At 46.9% G+C, this 16,195-nt stretch overlaps 1 long non-coding RNA gene across 1 annotated transcript; it reads right to left on the bottom strand.

Moving 5' to 3' along the window:
- Window positions 1–6,308: 6,308 nt before the first annotated feature.
- LOC147692744 (uncharacterized) lies at window positions 6,309–14,487 on the bottom strand. Its single transcript, XR_015300068.1, has 2 exons — window positions 13,953–14,487; window positions 6,309–9,308 (listed from the first exon to the last, which is right to left on the bottom strand). It is a non-coding gene; the product is annotated as an uncharacterized LOC147692744 (long non-coding RNA).
- Between the last annotated feature and the right edge of the window lie 1,708 nt (window positions 14,488–16,195).

Raw genomic sequence — 16,195 nt, 5'->3', positions numbered from 1 at the left:
AGGAGAGAAGAGTCAGGTTGGATCCAAGGGTGGATCGAAGATGTAGAGTACCTGAAAGCAGAGGGGACAGAGTCAAGGTCACTAGCCAGTGACCAGGATGGAACCAGGACGGAACCAGGCAGTGTCGGGTTGCGATCAGGTGCTGTCGAGTAGTTTGTCTCCGCTGCCACGTGGACCAGGAAGGATCGAAGATGACTAGCTGGTGGACACAAGCTGTCACACAAAGGCTCTTGCTGTCGGCGGTATCGGTTCTCGAATTGGAGTCACCAAACCTTGGCAAATGCAACCCAAGCAGAACTCGAATATGTCTTCTGGATCGGACCGGGAAGGTCAGATCGAAGGCTCCTTTTCAGGGGAGCTAGGGCCTGTCTGGAGCAACCAGACCAGCAGTGTAGTTTTGATGGATCATTGTCACAGAGGCCACTAGCCAACGGGCAAGCGACCGAACAACGCGTCAAGCAGGAAAAGTGCAAAAGGGCCCGACGCAGCACTCAGTGAGTGTGGAGGGGTGATATTTGAAGCACAGGCTGCTCGGGGTTGGAGCTTCTCAAACCCCAAAGCACAGCATCGAGGGTGCCTTGGGAGCTGCACAGGAAGCCCTTCGTCGACTTTTCAAGATGGCCGGTTCCATGTCTCTCGTCGCCTCCACGGGTCTCAGCTTTGCCAGGACTGTGGATCGGGCTGTTGGATGTCTAGGAGTCTGGGTCTTGTCGATCTCTGTTGTTCGAGCTCCGGCGGGAGCAACACCAAAGAAAGTCTCGATGCACTGATGGTGCCTGCTTGCACAGGGTGGCCACTCCTTGACCACAAAGGAGATTCTTCAGTCTTCCACGTCGAGTGGGATGTCGAAGGGTCCAGAGTTTTGTTTCAAAGTTTCAGTCAGGATGATCTGGTTTGCATTGGCACAGCTCCTACCTTTATTCCAAATCTAGGGGCTGGATCTCCTGCTTGGTCCCTCCTATGGGTGGGACCCAGGAAGGGGGTGGTTACACCCCTTTCCCTTTGTCCAGTTTCGCGCCAGAGCTGGGGCTGGAGAGCCCCAGCACCGGTTTGAACTGGACTTTGCATGGGACACCTTGTGTGCCCTAGGCAGTGTCTAGTTTCATTCAGCCCTCCCAGCCCCAATCCACTATCTCCTGTCTGGGGAGGTGTAACTCCTCCCTGCAGTACAAGAGGGGGTGGTCAAGGACGGAGCATCTGAATCAATCAAACACTCACACCCAGTCAAAAGATCTGGGTTTAATCCATTACCGTTCTTTAGCCCACTCTGCCACCCCAGTTCAGACATGGCTATATGCAAATCAGTCTGGCCCTGTGCCTCATGGGAACAGTCCAGCCCGAACTGCCAAGCCATGTCTTCCCTGGACCGGAAACACGCTTCAGAGGACCGGTTTCTGGCATCCCAGCCGTCTTCAGCCCGGCTTGCTTGAATCCAGTGGCAAAGTGAGCAAGGGACTCACGTCTGAGCATACCCTACCAAACTTATGGTGGCCAAAAGCAGTACAAAAGGGGGTGGTGATGGACGGAGCATCTGAATCAATCAAACAGTCACACCCAGTCAAAAGATCTGGGTTTAATCCATCACCGTTCTTTAGCCCACTCTGCCACCCCAGTTCAAACATGGCTATATGCAAATCAGTCTGACCCTGTGCCTCAGGGGAATAGTCCAGCCCAAACTGCCAAGCCATGTCTTCCCTGGACCGGAAACAAGCTTCAGAGGACCGGTTTCTGGCATTCCAGCCGTCTTCAGCCCGGCTTGCTTGAATCCAGTGGCAAAGTGAGCAAGGGACTCACGTCTGAGCATACCCTGCCACACTTATGGCGGCCAAAAGCAGTACAAAAGGGGGTGGTGATGGACGGAGCATCTGAATCAATCAAACACTCACACCCAGTCAAACGATCTGGGTTTAATCCATCACCGTTCTTTAGCCCACTCTGCCACCCCAGTTCAGACATGGCTATATGCAAATCAGTCTGACCCTGTGCCTCATGGGAACAGTCCAGCCCGAACTGCCAAGCCATGTCTTCCCTGGACCGGAAACAAGCTTCCGAGGACAGGTTTCTGGCATTCCAGCCGTATTCAGCCCGGCTTGTTCGAACCCACTGGCAAAGTGAGCAAGGGACTCACGTCTGAGCATACCCTGCCACACTTATGGCGGCCAAAAGCAGTACAAAAGGGGGTGGTGATGGACGGAGCATCTGAATCAATCAAACACTCACACCCAGTCAAACGATCTGGGTTTAATCCATCACCGTTCTTTAGCCCACTCTGCCACCCCAGTTCAGACATGGCTATATGCAAATCAGTCTGACCCTGTGCCTCATGGGAACAGTCCAGCCCGAACTGCCAAGCCATGTCTTCCCTGGACCGGAAACAAGCTTCCGAGGACCGGTTTCTGGCATTCCAGCCGCCTTCAGCCCGGCTTGCTTGAATCCAGTGGCAAAGTGAGCAAGGGACTCACGTCTGAGCATACCCTGCCACACTTATGGCGGCCAAAAGCAGTACAAAAGGGGGTGGTGATGGACGGAGCATCTGAATCAATCAAACACTCATACCCAGTCAAAAGATCTGGGTTTAATCCATCACCGTTCTTTAGCCCACTCTGCCACCCCAGTTCAGACATGGCTATAAAAAAAAAGAAATCAGCAAATTCGCCCGAATTTGCGGATTGCAAGTTCGATTTCGCATGATTTCGCGTCCCGCGAATCTCGCGAAATGGCAGAAAAACTAATTTTGGAAAACTGAAAGCACTTAGCAGGTGCAAAAGTTCAAGCTAATTTGTAACCATTCCCTGTAGTGCTTCCTGAGGGGCCCCTCCAGAGTTCAGTTGCCTACTTGCAACTATTCTCTGACCCTGCTCTGACCCTCAAAGCAGGGTCAGAGAATAGTTACAAGTATGGCACAATGCTCCTGAAAAAAAAGTAACTGCAACAGGAAGCACTTACAGCTAAGGTGGCAGACTTGAAGCACAAAATCAGTGACACATTAACCAGCCCCAAATTAATTAATCTCAGTTGAGGCTGGGCAGGTGTGCTTTCCCCCCATAATCTACAGTGGTGAACAAGAGGGTGGTAGTGGTGAAGCAGAGGGTGCTGTGATAAACCAGAGGGGGACAGTGAGGATCCAGAGGGTGGCAGTGGCAAACCAGAGGGTGGCTGGCAGTGATGAACCAGAGGGTGGCAGGGATGAACCAGAGGATGGCAGTGATCAACCAGAGGGTGGCAGCCTTGAACCAGAGGGTGGCAGTGATCAACCAGAGGGTGGCAGTGATGAACCAGAGGGTGGCACTGGTGAAGCAGAGGGTGGCAGTGATGATCCAGAGGGTGGCAGTGATGATCCAGAGGGTGGCAGTGGCAAACCAGAGGGTGGCAGTGATGAACCAGAGGGTGGCAGGGATGAACCAGAGGATGGCAGTGATCAACCAGAGGGTGGCAGTGATGAACCAGAGGTTGCTGTGATAAACCAGAGGGGGACAGTGATGATCCAGAGGGTGGCAGTGGCAAACCAGAGGGTGGCAGTGATGAACCAGAGGGTGGCAGTGATGATTCAGAGGGTGGCAGTGGCGAACCAGAGGGTGCTGTGTGTGAGAAGTTGGCCTAGTATATGATGATCACTATTCTAGTGAGCACCTTGCACCAGTCCAAACGACCCTTATGGTGATTGGTTGTAAGTCAACCTTATAGACCAGCTATCCTAGTGGTAGCATGGACAAAAACAGTCTTAGGCTAAACTCAAGAGGGCATGGGAAGCCAGCTGTTTTACCATATGCAATCCTTTAAATACCAAATGAAAGGACACCACACAAGTTATATATTATAACATATATGTATTTATTTCTAGAATAATCCCCTTGACTCTTTATAAGCACATGAGCACAAGTGTTAAACAAAGAACACAGTATAACATACAATAAGATGCACAATTATGGATAGGCCGGGTGGCCACTCAAACCATATATTAAGAAAGTGGTATAAGTACCATGTCAAGCACAATGAACAGGCCTAGGGCCTAGGGAATCGCTGGGCCTACACTGGACTAACGAAGGTTAGGACATAGGAGGCCCACAGGATGCGGGTGCAGTGTCTATAGGCAACCGCGTTTACCATACAAGTCAATGGTGCGTACAAATCAGAAAATTATAGGTTTAGGAGTCTTCCGACTGGACTAGAACTTAGCCACTAAAAACTAGGACACTAGAGGTCTAAACCACTATAGGAGCACCGAAGTAATCTCGTTGCCTCACCCACAGGAAGCGGGTGCATAGGTGCCAAAGTGCGTCGGGTTTCTTTGTGGAGTTCTATGGAGCCTGGAGGTAAAGATGCTGCAGGCGGCCAGGAGAGAAGAGTCAGGTTGGATCCAAGGGTGGATCGAAGATGTAGAGTACCTGAAAGCAGAGGGGACAGAGTCAAGGTCACTAGCCAGTGACCAGGATGGAACCAGGACGGAACCAGGCAGTGTCGGGTTGCGATCAGGTGCTGTTGAGTAGTTTGTCTCCGCTGCCACGTGGACCAGGAAGGATCGAAGATGACTAGCTGGTGGACACAAGCTGTCACACAAAGGCTCTTGCTGTCGGCGGTATCGGTTCTCGAATTGGAGTCACCAAACCTTGGCAAATGCAACCCAAGCAGAACTCGAATATGTCTTCTGGATCGGACCGGGAAGGTCAGATCGAAGGCTCCTTTTCAGGGGAGCTAGGGCCTGTCTGGAGCAACCAGACCAGCAGTGTAGTTTTGATGGATCATTGTCACAGAGGCCACTAGCCAACGGGCAAGCGACCGAACAACGCGTCAAGCAGGAAAAGTGCAAAAGGGCCCGACGCAGCACTCAGTGAGTGTGGAGGGGTGATATTTGAAGCACAGGCTGCTCGGGGTTGGAGCTTCTCAAACCCCAAAGCACAGCATCGAGGGTGCCTTGGGAGCTGCACAGGAAGCACTTTGTCGACTTTTCAAGATGGCCGGTTCCATGTCTCTCGTCGCCTCCACGGGTCTCAGCTTTGCCAGGACTGTGGATCGGGCTGTTGGATGTCTAGGAGTCTGGGTCTTGTCGATCTCTGTTGTTCGAGCTCCGGCGGGAGCAACACCAAAGAAAGTCTCGATGCACTGATGGTGCCTGCTTGCACAGGGTGGCCACTCCTTGACCACAAAGGAGATTCTTCAGTCTTCCACGTCGAGTGGGATGTCGAAGGGTCCAGAGTTTTGTTTCAAAGTTTCAGTCAGGATGATCTGGTTTGCATTGGCACAGCTCCTACCTTTATTCCAAATCTAGGGGCTGGATCTCCTGCTTGGTCCCTCCTATGGGTGGGACCCAGGAAGGGGGTGGTTACACCCCTTTCCCTTTGTCCAGTTTCGCGCCAGAGCTGGGGCTGGAGAGCCCCAGCACCGGTTTGAACTGGACTTTGCATGGGACACCTTGTGTGCCCCAGGCAGTGTCTAGTTTCATTCAGCCCTCCCAGCCCCAATCCACTATCTCCTGTCTGGGGAGGTGTAACTCCTCCCTGCAGTACAAGAGGGGGTGGTCAAGGACGGAGCATCTGAATCAATCAAACACTCACACCCAGTCAAAAGATCTGGGTTTAATCCATTACCGTTCTTTAGCCCACTCTGCCACCCCAGTTCAGACATGGCTATATGCAAATCAGTCTGGCCCTGTGCCTCATGGGAACAGTCCAGCCCGAACTGCCAAGCCATGTCTTCCCTGGACCGGAAACACGCTTCAGAGGACCGGTTTCTGGCATCCCAGCCGTCTTCAGCCCGGCTTGCTTGAATCCAGTGGCAAAGTGAGCAAGGGACTCACGTCTGAGCATACCCTACCAAACTTATGGTGGCCAAAAGCAGTACAAAAGGGGGTGGTGATGGACGGAGCATCTGAATCAATCAAACAGTCACACCCAGTCAAAAGATCTGGGTTTAATCCATCACCGTTCTTTAGCCCACTCTGCCACCCCAGTTCAAACATGGCTATATGCAAATCAGTCTGACCCTGTGCCTCAGGGGAATAGTCCAGCCCAAACTGCCAAGCTATGTCTTCCCTGGACCGGAAACAAGCTTCAGAGGACCGGTTTCTGGCATTCCAGCCGTCTTCAGCCCGGCTTGCTTGAATCCAGTGGCAAAGTGAGCAAGGGACTCACGTCTGAGCATACCCTGCCACACTTATGGCGGCCAAAAGCAGTACAAAAGGGGGTGGTGATGGACGGAGCATCTGAATCAATCAAACTGTGGTAAATAAAATTACCTAGTACTTAATTTCTATGCGGTAAAATTCAATAAAATAGCTCAATCAAAATAAGAGACACAGAGTCCGTGGCATCTGAGTTTTAAGGGGTTTTATTCCATAAAATGGAATTGTATGGTCCGGACCAGGATATCATGTTCCTTTCACCACTGGGGTTCAGGAAGGGACAGAGCAATGCTTTATTAACAAGGTACAATATTTATAGTTCATTCATGCAGAAGGCGTAACAGCTGAGAGAAGCGAGATAGGAAACATGTGCGTAGCAATACGTAATCAGAAGGCGTGCACTAGGGCGTACACGGAGGTGGGTGCCAGACAACGTCACATGAAATGTCATAAGTGGGTGGAGACATAATGAAATCTTGCAGTGTCAGCAGGAATCTGTAGCAAGGATGCGTGCGCAGCAGCATGACGTGTGACTGACGTAAACAGGAGGGTGCAGGGGACTTGACATTTAGCCTTAGAGGGGAGAGACAGAAGTCTGGTGGGTCAGATCAACTTGTTCCTAAATCATATCTAGTATCTTGTGTTTGGAGTACATGTTGCTGGAAACTAAAGGCTATCGGGACAGAGGTTACTTGTCACTAAGGCTAGGAGATGCATATATTTCTTTAAGTAACTGGAGTTTTCTATGGAAATTGGTACAGTAATACACTTGCATGGAGACGGAAAGACTGGACTGTATCTATTGCAGGCAGGATATGTTTATCCTACTCGTTAGCTAGGAATGTGGATTCACGGAGCAGAACTGATAACATAAAGGCAAAATACCATCTTGGCAGGCAGGCCGGACTGAGCCGAGCACTGCGTTGCTTGGCAAGAAGTAAGGCAGAGTTCAGAGATGCAGGTGGGGGCTGCCGTTTTCAGAGGCAGAAAACAGAAATGAGCTTGATGGCAGAAATCAGGAAAAGGCTCGATGGCAGGCCTTCGCCAGAGCCATGAAAACATGAAAGTGCACCATGTAAAGACGGTGGCACGGCATACTTAGGAACTGAATTAGTGATCCATTCATGGCGGATCTGAAAGAAGACATGTTAACGGTGGACGCAAATGTATTTGCGTCTTCATAGCTGGCACAGGAGGGAAGTTACATGCACTTTAACTCGTACATGGAGACGTTGGGGTCTAAGATAGGGAACATAACTTGACCATAAAATTTATATTTCCTCATTCCCTCCTTGTTCCCTACGGGACCCTTCATGATATATCAATCTTCATTAATCCATCTATTTGTTCGTGTAACATCATTTGTTCTTCTTTCTTGAACCGGGAACTAGAACGTGAACTTGGACTAGAACGTGGAATACAGGATGTGGCGCATAATCCGCAAATCGATGGCCCACATTGTAAACATAGGCAACTACTGAATACTATGAGCAATATGATACCTAGAAATGACAGTACTTTCCATCCCCATGCAGAGATTACATTCCAGAACCAACCGGACCATGTCCAGGAGCCTGGATTCTGATGTATCAGATGAACTATTTCGTGAAGCCTAGTGATGGCTTTGTAAACCGATGGTGCGTTGTCTGGAATGAAAATGCAACAGCTCGAATGGATGACGGTACAAGCCCCGCCCCTATCGGCCAGGATGACTTCAAGGATAAGACCATTTTGAAGAACTACGAGTCTCATAGCAGACTGTTCTTCTGTTACGTTACCTAGGGCAGAGGTAGTTTCATTCACTACTGCTTCGAGAGTTCTGGTCAATCTACGAATGAGTTTACTATTCTGGATAGGACCTATGAAGAAGAAGAATCCTCTATTAAAGTCTGTGTATTGCTCCCATGCTGTTTCAGTCTGGTCAACAATCGGGAGTTCTCTCTTGGGTCGAGTCTGTATGAGTCGGGAATTTCTATGGTAATCAGGTGGAGCTAGAAATACTGGTGGCAGAAGGAATGCAATGTAACAAGTTCCATCCCAATCTAGAGGTAAACGTACATATGCGACATGACCGCAAACAAAGTAGGAATGCTTGGAAGCTTTGAAAGTAGACTTGCCATTATCACTGAATTCGATTACAGTGGTACATTCGCTATGACCTAGGTGTATTGAACCATTCTTTCTGACACATAATTCACCCTTAACTGGTAATACTGACATAAAGGGCAGGACTGATTCGGCTTTGGACTGAACATTCAGAATCATGAGGTTAAGTGTAAAGTTACCTAATCCTTATACTTCGTTTTCTAGACCGGTCCCTGTCCTTTTGGGAAGACCCTCCTTGTCAGGGAAACATACTTTGTGCAGAACAGTGTTCAGATTTCCCTATACCCAATTGCCTTGGTAAACTATGGAGTCAGGATCTACGGAATTAATTAGACTAAACCATGCACCACAGGTGCCATTGTGTGTGAACGGGTACAGAAAGAGGGGCAGAACTCCCTTGTACTTCTGATAGGGAGGGAGTCGGCCACATATCCAACAATTGGTAGCATTGCTGGTCTGATGGGAATGGTGTAACATACTAATGAAAGTGTTGTTGCGCAGCGCAAGTCTGTAAGATAATTCGTGAGGGGGTAATTTACTAAAAGAATGTTCAGCAGTGACGTTGTAAGCAGATTGTACATGCTTGAAAATAGGGTAGTAGATGTGCAGCAAGATACTAGCAGCAATAATCAGAAGACTTAGGAAAAACATAATCAGTAACGAAGTAATTTACAATATGCACGCTTCTTTTGTTGTCTTTGTCTATCTCTCTCTCTATCTCGATCTAGGGGATACATGTCAGAAACTAATTTAACCGATTCACCTAGGGGAGGACTTAAACAATTAAACTGTCTGACTTGCTAGATCGTAATTTGGATTAATACTCCTGATGCAGAGTTTTTCTCGAAAAGGGGGTTTTGAGTCACTGGTTTCAAGGCAGTCTTTTGGGTGTTATCAAAGATTTGGGCAAAGAGAAAGTTCCAAATTGTCCATAGCAGTCCTTGTGATGTGTAGCACAGGCTTCGGCGTCCTCCAATGCGGCTTAAGGGGGCTTGATCGGTCCAAAGTTCCGCTCATAGATAACATCTCCAGGGACTATGGCAGGCTCCTGGACTTGGGTGTTGTCAGGGAAGGCGGAGGCAACCTGTGAATGAAGAGAGAGTAGTGCAGATATCAAGGAAGCTAGGTAATCTGTCAGCATGTTATTGTCAACATCAGATATTTTATTTTAAGCATAGGCGTACCCCTAATTTCGTTTTAAGTGTCTGATTATGGCTTTCTACAAGGCTTGCTGTAGTATAATCTGGGACTGGGTACGCTTCTGTTACATCTGGTTAGTGCACATACTACTAAAACATACTTATAACCTTTACATCTGTCCATTTGGATATAATCCATCTGGAGGACTTCAAAAGGATGGTCAGGAGGATGAAATCCACCTTGCTCTACGGGAATGCCTTTACCTGGGTTGAACTGACAACAGATCAGGCAAGTACGCACTTTCTGTTTTGCTGCTGCTCGTAAATGTTTATTGAACCAAAGGTTTTGAATACTGTCTAACATGCCTTTTTCTCCTAAATGTGCAGGACTATGTGCTGTGGTAATAATAACTTGAACCATAGAGTCGGGGAGAAACCATGTGGCTTTTCCCTTCGTCATCCATCCCTATTCTGTCTGGATCCCTCCTAGTTCAGTCCATTTCTTGATTTCGTCTGGGGTAGCATGTGTCTGTATGTCAATTACATCTAGGGCGGGATCCTTAACTGTCATGCAATGAGTTGGCGTCGGCACTATTGTCTTTGTCAAGTCAGGTGTGTGAGTCTGTGCTGTAAGCTTGGCTGTTCGGTCTGCCAGGTCGTTGCCCTGGGAAATGTTGTCAGTGACTTTAATATGTGCTTTACACTTCATAATGGCTATTGCTGTAGGCAAATGTATTGCTTCTAACAGAGCTAAAATACAGGCTTGGGTCAGAGCAATGAGCTCTGCTGCTTGGGCTGACAGGGTGTCAATATGATGTGTTTCTATGACATCAGTTTCTGTTGTTACTGCATATGCAGCCACTAACTCTCCTGTACTTGTTCTCATACATGAACCATCCACATAAAGTGTCAGGTCTGGATCTGGTAATGCGGTGTCTGTCAAGTCTTGTCTGGGTTTCGTCGTGATGGTAATGACTTCGACACAATCATGTGCCAAAGGGTCTGTCATATTTCATGGCAAAAGTGTAGCTGGATTCAATGTGTTACAGCGTCTGATTTCTATGTGTGGCTGAAATAATGTCAATTCATAACCTGTCAGTCGTGCTATAGTCAAGTGCTGGAAAAATAGGCACACGGTTTGTGTGACCCTGCTTGGTCTTGAGTGAGGACTGACAATGCAGTACCTTCACGTTCTGTGACAAAAAGTGTAAAAGGTTTGCTGTAACATGGTGTCGCTAAAACTGGTGCTTGACATAAGGCTTTCTTCAAGTCGTCAAAAGCCTGTGTATGTTCCTGAGTCCAAGGGAGGACAGTCGATGACGCTGCCTCCTGTGTTGTCAACTGTATAAGTGGCTTAGCTAGAAATGCATACTGACGGATCCATTGTCTGCAGTAAGAAGTGAGGCCAATAAAAGCTTGTACCTCCTTTTGTGTTCTGGGCTGTGACAGGCTAGTAATGAGCTGTATGATTCTTGTGTTAGCTGTCTACTGTGTTAGCTGTATACCCTCCTTGGAAAGCAAGTGTTGTACACCACTTGCTTTACACAGAAAGTGCAAGACTGTCAGAGATGCAATGTCACAGTCTGGTTCTGATCCTGCTGTAATTAGAATGACGTTTATGTTGGTAGGCATGTAAACACCGTCTAGCTGTCTGTAGTGTCTGACTGTAAATGCTAGGGATCACTGTCATAAATCCAGCAAAAATAATTATGTTAACATAAATAAATAAATAAAAATGACTTCTCAATTCAAAAGCACTATTTTATATTGGGGAACCTCTTTCCAAAACCTCTGCAAATTTACAATAAATCCTACTCTAGATCTTGGGAACAGTATGACCATACTACCTACAATACGCTCTCTAAATGTATTTGAATAAACCCAAACTAAATTTGTCATAGACAGAAGGCTGGAGCCTCGATACTCCTTTGAGAAACAGCCCCTCCCTCTAGAATTATGTTCGCGCTCGGAGCTTGAATCTGATCCAAGCATAATCAAGTAGCAGCCGAGCTTCATTGCGATCTAAAATTGAATGACTGCCAAATGTTGATCTCATCGCAGGAGCAAAGCTTCCTGACAATTATCCTGTTTACACTACTGAGGGAAAAACTATTCATTTGCAAGCATGCTCTTATCTGAAGTCAATGAAGCTTTTAGTACTGACTGTGAGGAAGAGCAACTTGACCCCTCCCTTACATAAACATAGAGAAAAAATGCTGCCTGGCTCAGCTGGAGAACAGCCAATAATTGTCCGCGGAAAAGAATCGGAGGATGGCTCCAAGAGGCAGTAGCCCTCCCTTTATATAAACATAATTTACTGGGAACCAGGCCATCTCGATCTCGGACGGACTGTCTCAAGGTTAAAAAACACATTCCTTGTACGTCATAACATATCTCTTCCCAGGCCAGAGCTTTTCTAACTTTAACTGAAGCAAACCTTTAAAACATTAATTAATAAAGACATATATTTTTCTGTAACTGAGTGACATGCTAGCATTTTAAAAATAATTCTGTACTGCTACTAGCTGCAAGGGAAACAAAACATTCATGGCATGGAAACACACCATATTTTACTCTCTTTTTTTTTTTTTTTTGAAAATAACATGTCGAACTCCTTAATTCTGCATTGCGTAACCAATATTTTCATAAGTAAGTGTGCAAACTTTTCTATTCTACCTATTGGGGGGCCAGGATTCATACTTTTTCAAAAGGCCATGTTTTCTAATTTTAGTGGGGACTGTTCTCTGCACACATCAATTAAAGCAGCCTGTCAAAGTACATAGGTCAGTCTTAAAACTAAATGCAATTTAAACTAATGTAGGGGACACATTGGGAAAAAAAATATTCTGTAGAAACATTCCTATTTAAAAAACACACTGTTCATTTACACTAATAAAAACGCATTCTATGAAGGGTCTGATTTATATTTTCTTGTCAACCCTAAAAACATCTAAGCACTCTCTGTGCAAAACCCTTATCTCAATTCGACTGGTCTATTTACAACTTTACCGTCTTCTGAGCTAAACACATTAAATCAAGTATTCCAAGACAAAACCCTTCACAAAAACACTCCTTTACCCTCCATGCAACATTTTACCATTCAATCTGCAAACTGAATACGCCCATTGGATAACATGGCAAATCGCACCCCCGCACAAAACATGCTTTTTCCACCACTTCCACAGCTCGGATCCTTTTCAAATTTTGCATCACAGTAGTCCAAGCTATTCCCTAAATCCTCACCAAAAAGCAACCAAATCCCTCAACTGGAACGGGTACGAATTTCCGCTCAAAAACACGCCCCCCCCCAAACACCAAAAAACGCTAAAATTCCTCAACACCTTGTCAAAACAAATACTGCCTTCTCAATCCAAGAAATTAACCCTTATTCAAAACATTTTCTCCAAGCACTTGAAAGAGATCCAGCTCTCTCCTGACTAACGCAATGATAACATGCTCTGTACAAGCCATATCCACATGGCGCTATTCACAAGCCATATTTACAAGAAAGTCAACAAGTCCAAAAATGACATGCTCTTCACAAGGCATATTTCCAAGGCGAAATTGCACAAGGAACACAACAAGTCTAAATGAGAATATGCTCCTCACAAGCCATATTTACAAGGAGCTATTTACAAGAAACTACACAAATCTTCCTAGTCTTAGTGAAATCACGAGCATTGAACCCTTTCCTGGTTCTGGATCATATATACAGTGGGGAATTGCTACATCTTCCACATACTCTAAAGGGTACAGGTGGTGGCGCTCGTGACCTACGGGGTGTTTCTGAGGGGGTCACTTTAGCTAGTTCTTCTGAGAGGACCAGTAACAACGGCATTTTTCTCTATCAGCCTATTCTGCCTTGACCTTGGCTAGTTCTCTCTGTTTGATGAATTTCTTTCTCTGTTCTCCTATGTGACTCTTTGCGCCATAACTCAATGGCATCTTTCTGTGAGGGTCTTCATTTCTTTTTCCATAGAGCTTCTTCTACTCTCATGATGCACTCGGCATCCCATGTTCCTGAAACAGGCCAGCTATATTTCTCTTCTAACTCCTTGGTGTAGTCCACCCACAAGTCTAAGTACAGTATGGCATCTAAGCCATGTTTGTGGTACATAAAGTGCCCTGGAGTGTCCCTAGGTGGAACAGGCACTGCTTCTTCTAGAATCCCTTTTCTAGTTCCTATCTGTCTTAATTTACTGAACAGTGGCATCGTAATATTTTTGACTAGACTTTTACTTGAATTTTGAACACAATTATTACATAAAAGAACACAGTAACATATATCAAACAGTCACTCATACCACGACATTAATCACAAAAATCCTATACATATATTGACTATACTTGATTTCTATAACGAAAATACTCACTAAAATACTTCTTGATATACTGCTAAACAGTACAGATACACCGCTAAACAGTGCAGATACACTGCTAAAACAGTGCAGACTGGAATTCTTGATGCACTGCTAAACAGTACAGATACACTGCTAAACAGTGCAGACTGGATCTGTGTACCCAAACCCATCTTTACCGGATGCATAGTAACACACCCGTCTAGATACTCCCCCAGCAACGGTACTCACCGGGAAGCACAGAAAACGGAAGGCCTCAGAAACTGGACTGGACTGGACTGAACCCTGGACTGGACTCGACTCGCGACGTAGATACTTCGGAACTTCGGAACTGGTGGGCCTCAAGACACCTCGGACCTTGCACTCTCGGCTGGACTCGGGTTGGGATCCTCCGCACTCCTCACCGCCTCGTCTGGGTGTCGATCGCAGTCTCAGTCACCTCCGTTGGCCTGAGGGAGATACAGGAAATCCTGCGGATGCGCATGAGTGTCCGTCCGGCTGTGGCAGGGAACTAGGCCTGCAACGCACCGCCGGCGAGTAAGGTGGGGGAGGGTCCCATCTGGGGTGCCAATTTCTGTGGTAAATAAAATTACCTAGTACTTAATTTCTATGCGGTAAAATTCAATAAAATAGCTCAATCAAAATAAGAGACACAGAGTCCGTGGCATCTGAGTTTTAAGGGGTTTTATTCCATAAAATGGAATTGTATGGTCCGGACCAGGATATCATGTTCCTTTCACCACTGGGGTTCAGGAAGGGACAGAGCAATGCTTTATTAACAAGGTACAATATTTATAGTTCATTCATGCAGAAGGCGTAACAGCTGAGAGAAGCGAGATAGGAAACATGTGCGTAGCAATACGTAATCAGAAGGCGTGCACTAGGGCGTACACGGAGGTGGGTGCCAGACAACGTCACATGAAATGTCATAAGTGGGTGGAGACATAATGAAATCTTGCAGTGTCAGCAGGAATCTGTAGCAAGGATGCGTGCGCAGCAGCATGACGTGTGACTGACGTAAACAGGAGGGTGCAGGGGACTTGACATTTAGCCTTAGAGGGGAGAGACAGAAGTCTGGTGGGTCAGATCAACTTGTTCCTAAATCATATCTAGTATCTTGTGTTTGGAGTACATGTTGCTGGAAACTAAAGGCTATCGGGACAGAGGTTACTTGTCACTAAGGCTAGGAGATGCATATATTTCTTTAAGTAACTGGAGTTTTCTATGGAAATTGGTACAGTAATACACTTGCATGGAGACGGAAAGACTGGACTGTATCTATTGCAGGCAGGATATGTTTATCCTACTCGTTAGCTAGGAATGTGGATTCACGGAGCAGAACTGATAACATAAAGGCAAAATACCATCTTGGCAGGCAGGCCGGACTGAGCCGAGCACTGCGTTGCTTGGCAAGAAGTAAGGCAGAGTTCAGAGATGCAGGTGGGGGCTGCCGTTTTCAGAGGCAGAAAACAGAAATGAGCTTGATGGCAGAAATCAGGAAAAGGCTCGATGGCAGGCCTTCGCCAGAGCCATGAAAACATGAAAGTGCACCATGTAAAGACGGTGGCACGGCATACTTAGGAACTGAATTAGTGATCCATTCATGGCGGATCTGAAAGAAGACATGTTAACGGTGGACGCAAATGTATTTGCGTCTTCATAGCTGGCACAGGAGGGAAGTTACATGCACTTTAACTCGTACATGGAGACGTTGGGGTCTAAGATAGGGAACATAACTTGACCATAAAATTTATATTTCCTCAAAACACTCACACCCAGTCAAACGATCTGGGTTTAATCCATCACCGTTCTTTAGCCCACTCTGCCACCCCAGTTCAGACATGGCTATATGCAAATCAGTCTGACCCTGTGCCTCATGGGAACAGTCCAGCCCGAACTGCCAAGCCATGTCTTCCCTGGACCGGAAACAAGCTTCCGAGGACAGGTTTCTGGCATTCCAGCCGTATTCAGCCCGGCTTGTTCGAACCCACTGGCAAAGTGAGCAAGGGACTCACGTCTGAGCATACCCTGCCACACTTATGGTGGCCAAAAGCAGTACAAAAGGGGGTGGTGATGGATGGAGCATTTGAATCAATCAAACACTCACACCCAGTCAAACGATCTGGGTTTAATCCATCACCGTTCTTTAGCCCACTCTGCCACCCCAGTTCAGACATGGCTATATGCAAATCAGTCTGACCCTGTGCCTCATGGGAACAGTCCAGCCCGAACTGCCAAGCCATGTCTTCCCTGGACCGGAAACAAGCTTCCGAGGACCGGTTTCTGGCATTCCAGCCGTCTTCAGCCCGGCTTGCTTGAATCCAGTGGCAAAGTGAGCAAGGGACTCACGTCTGAGCATACCCTGCCACACTTATGGCGACCAAAAGCAGTACAAAAGGGGGTGGTGATGGACGGAGCATCTGAATCAATCAAACACTCACACCCAGTCAAACGATCTGGGTTTAATCCATCAC

This window comes from Lissotriton vulgaris, chromosome 9 (assembly GCF_964263255.1).
Source record: "Lissotriton vulgaris chromosome 9, aLisVul1.2, whole genome shotgun sequence".
Classification (NCBI taxonomy): Eukaryota; Metazoa; Chordata; class Amphibia; order Caudata; family Salamandridae; genus Lissotriton; species Lissotriton vulgaris.
This window is presented reverse-complemented; position numbering and strand designations above follow the sequence as displayed.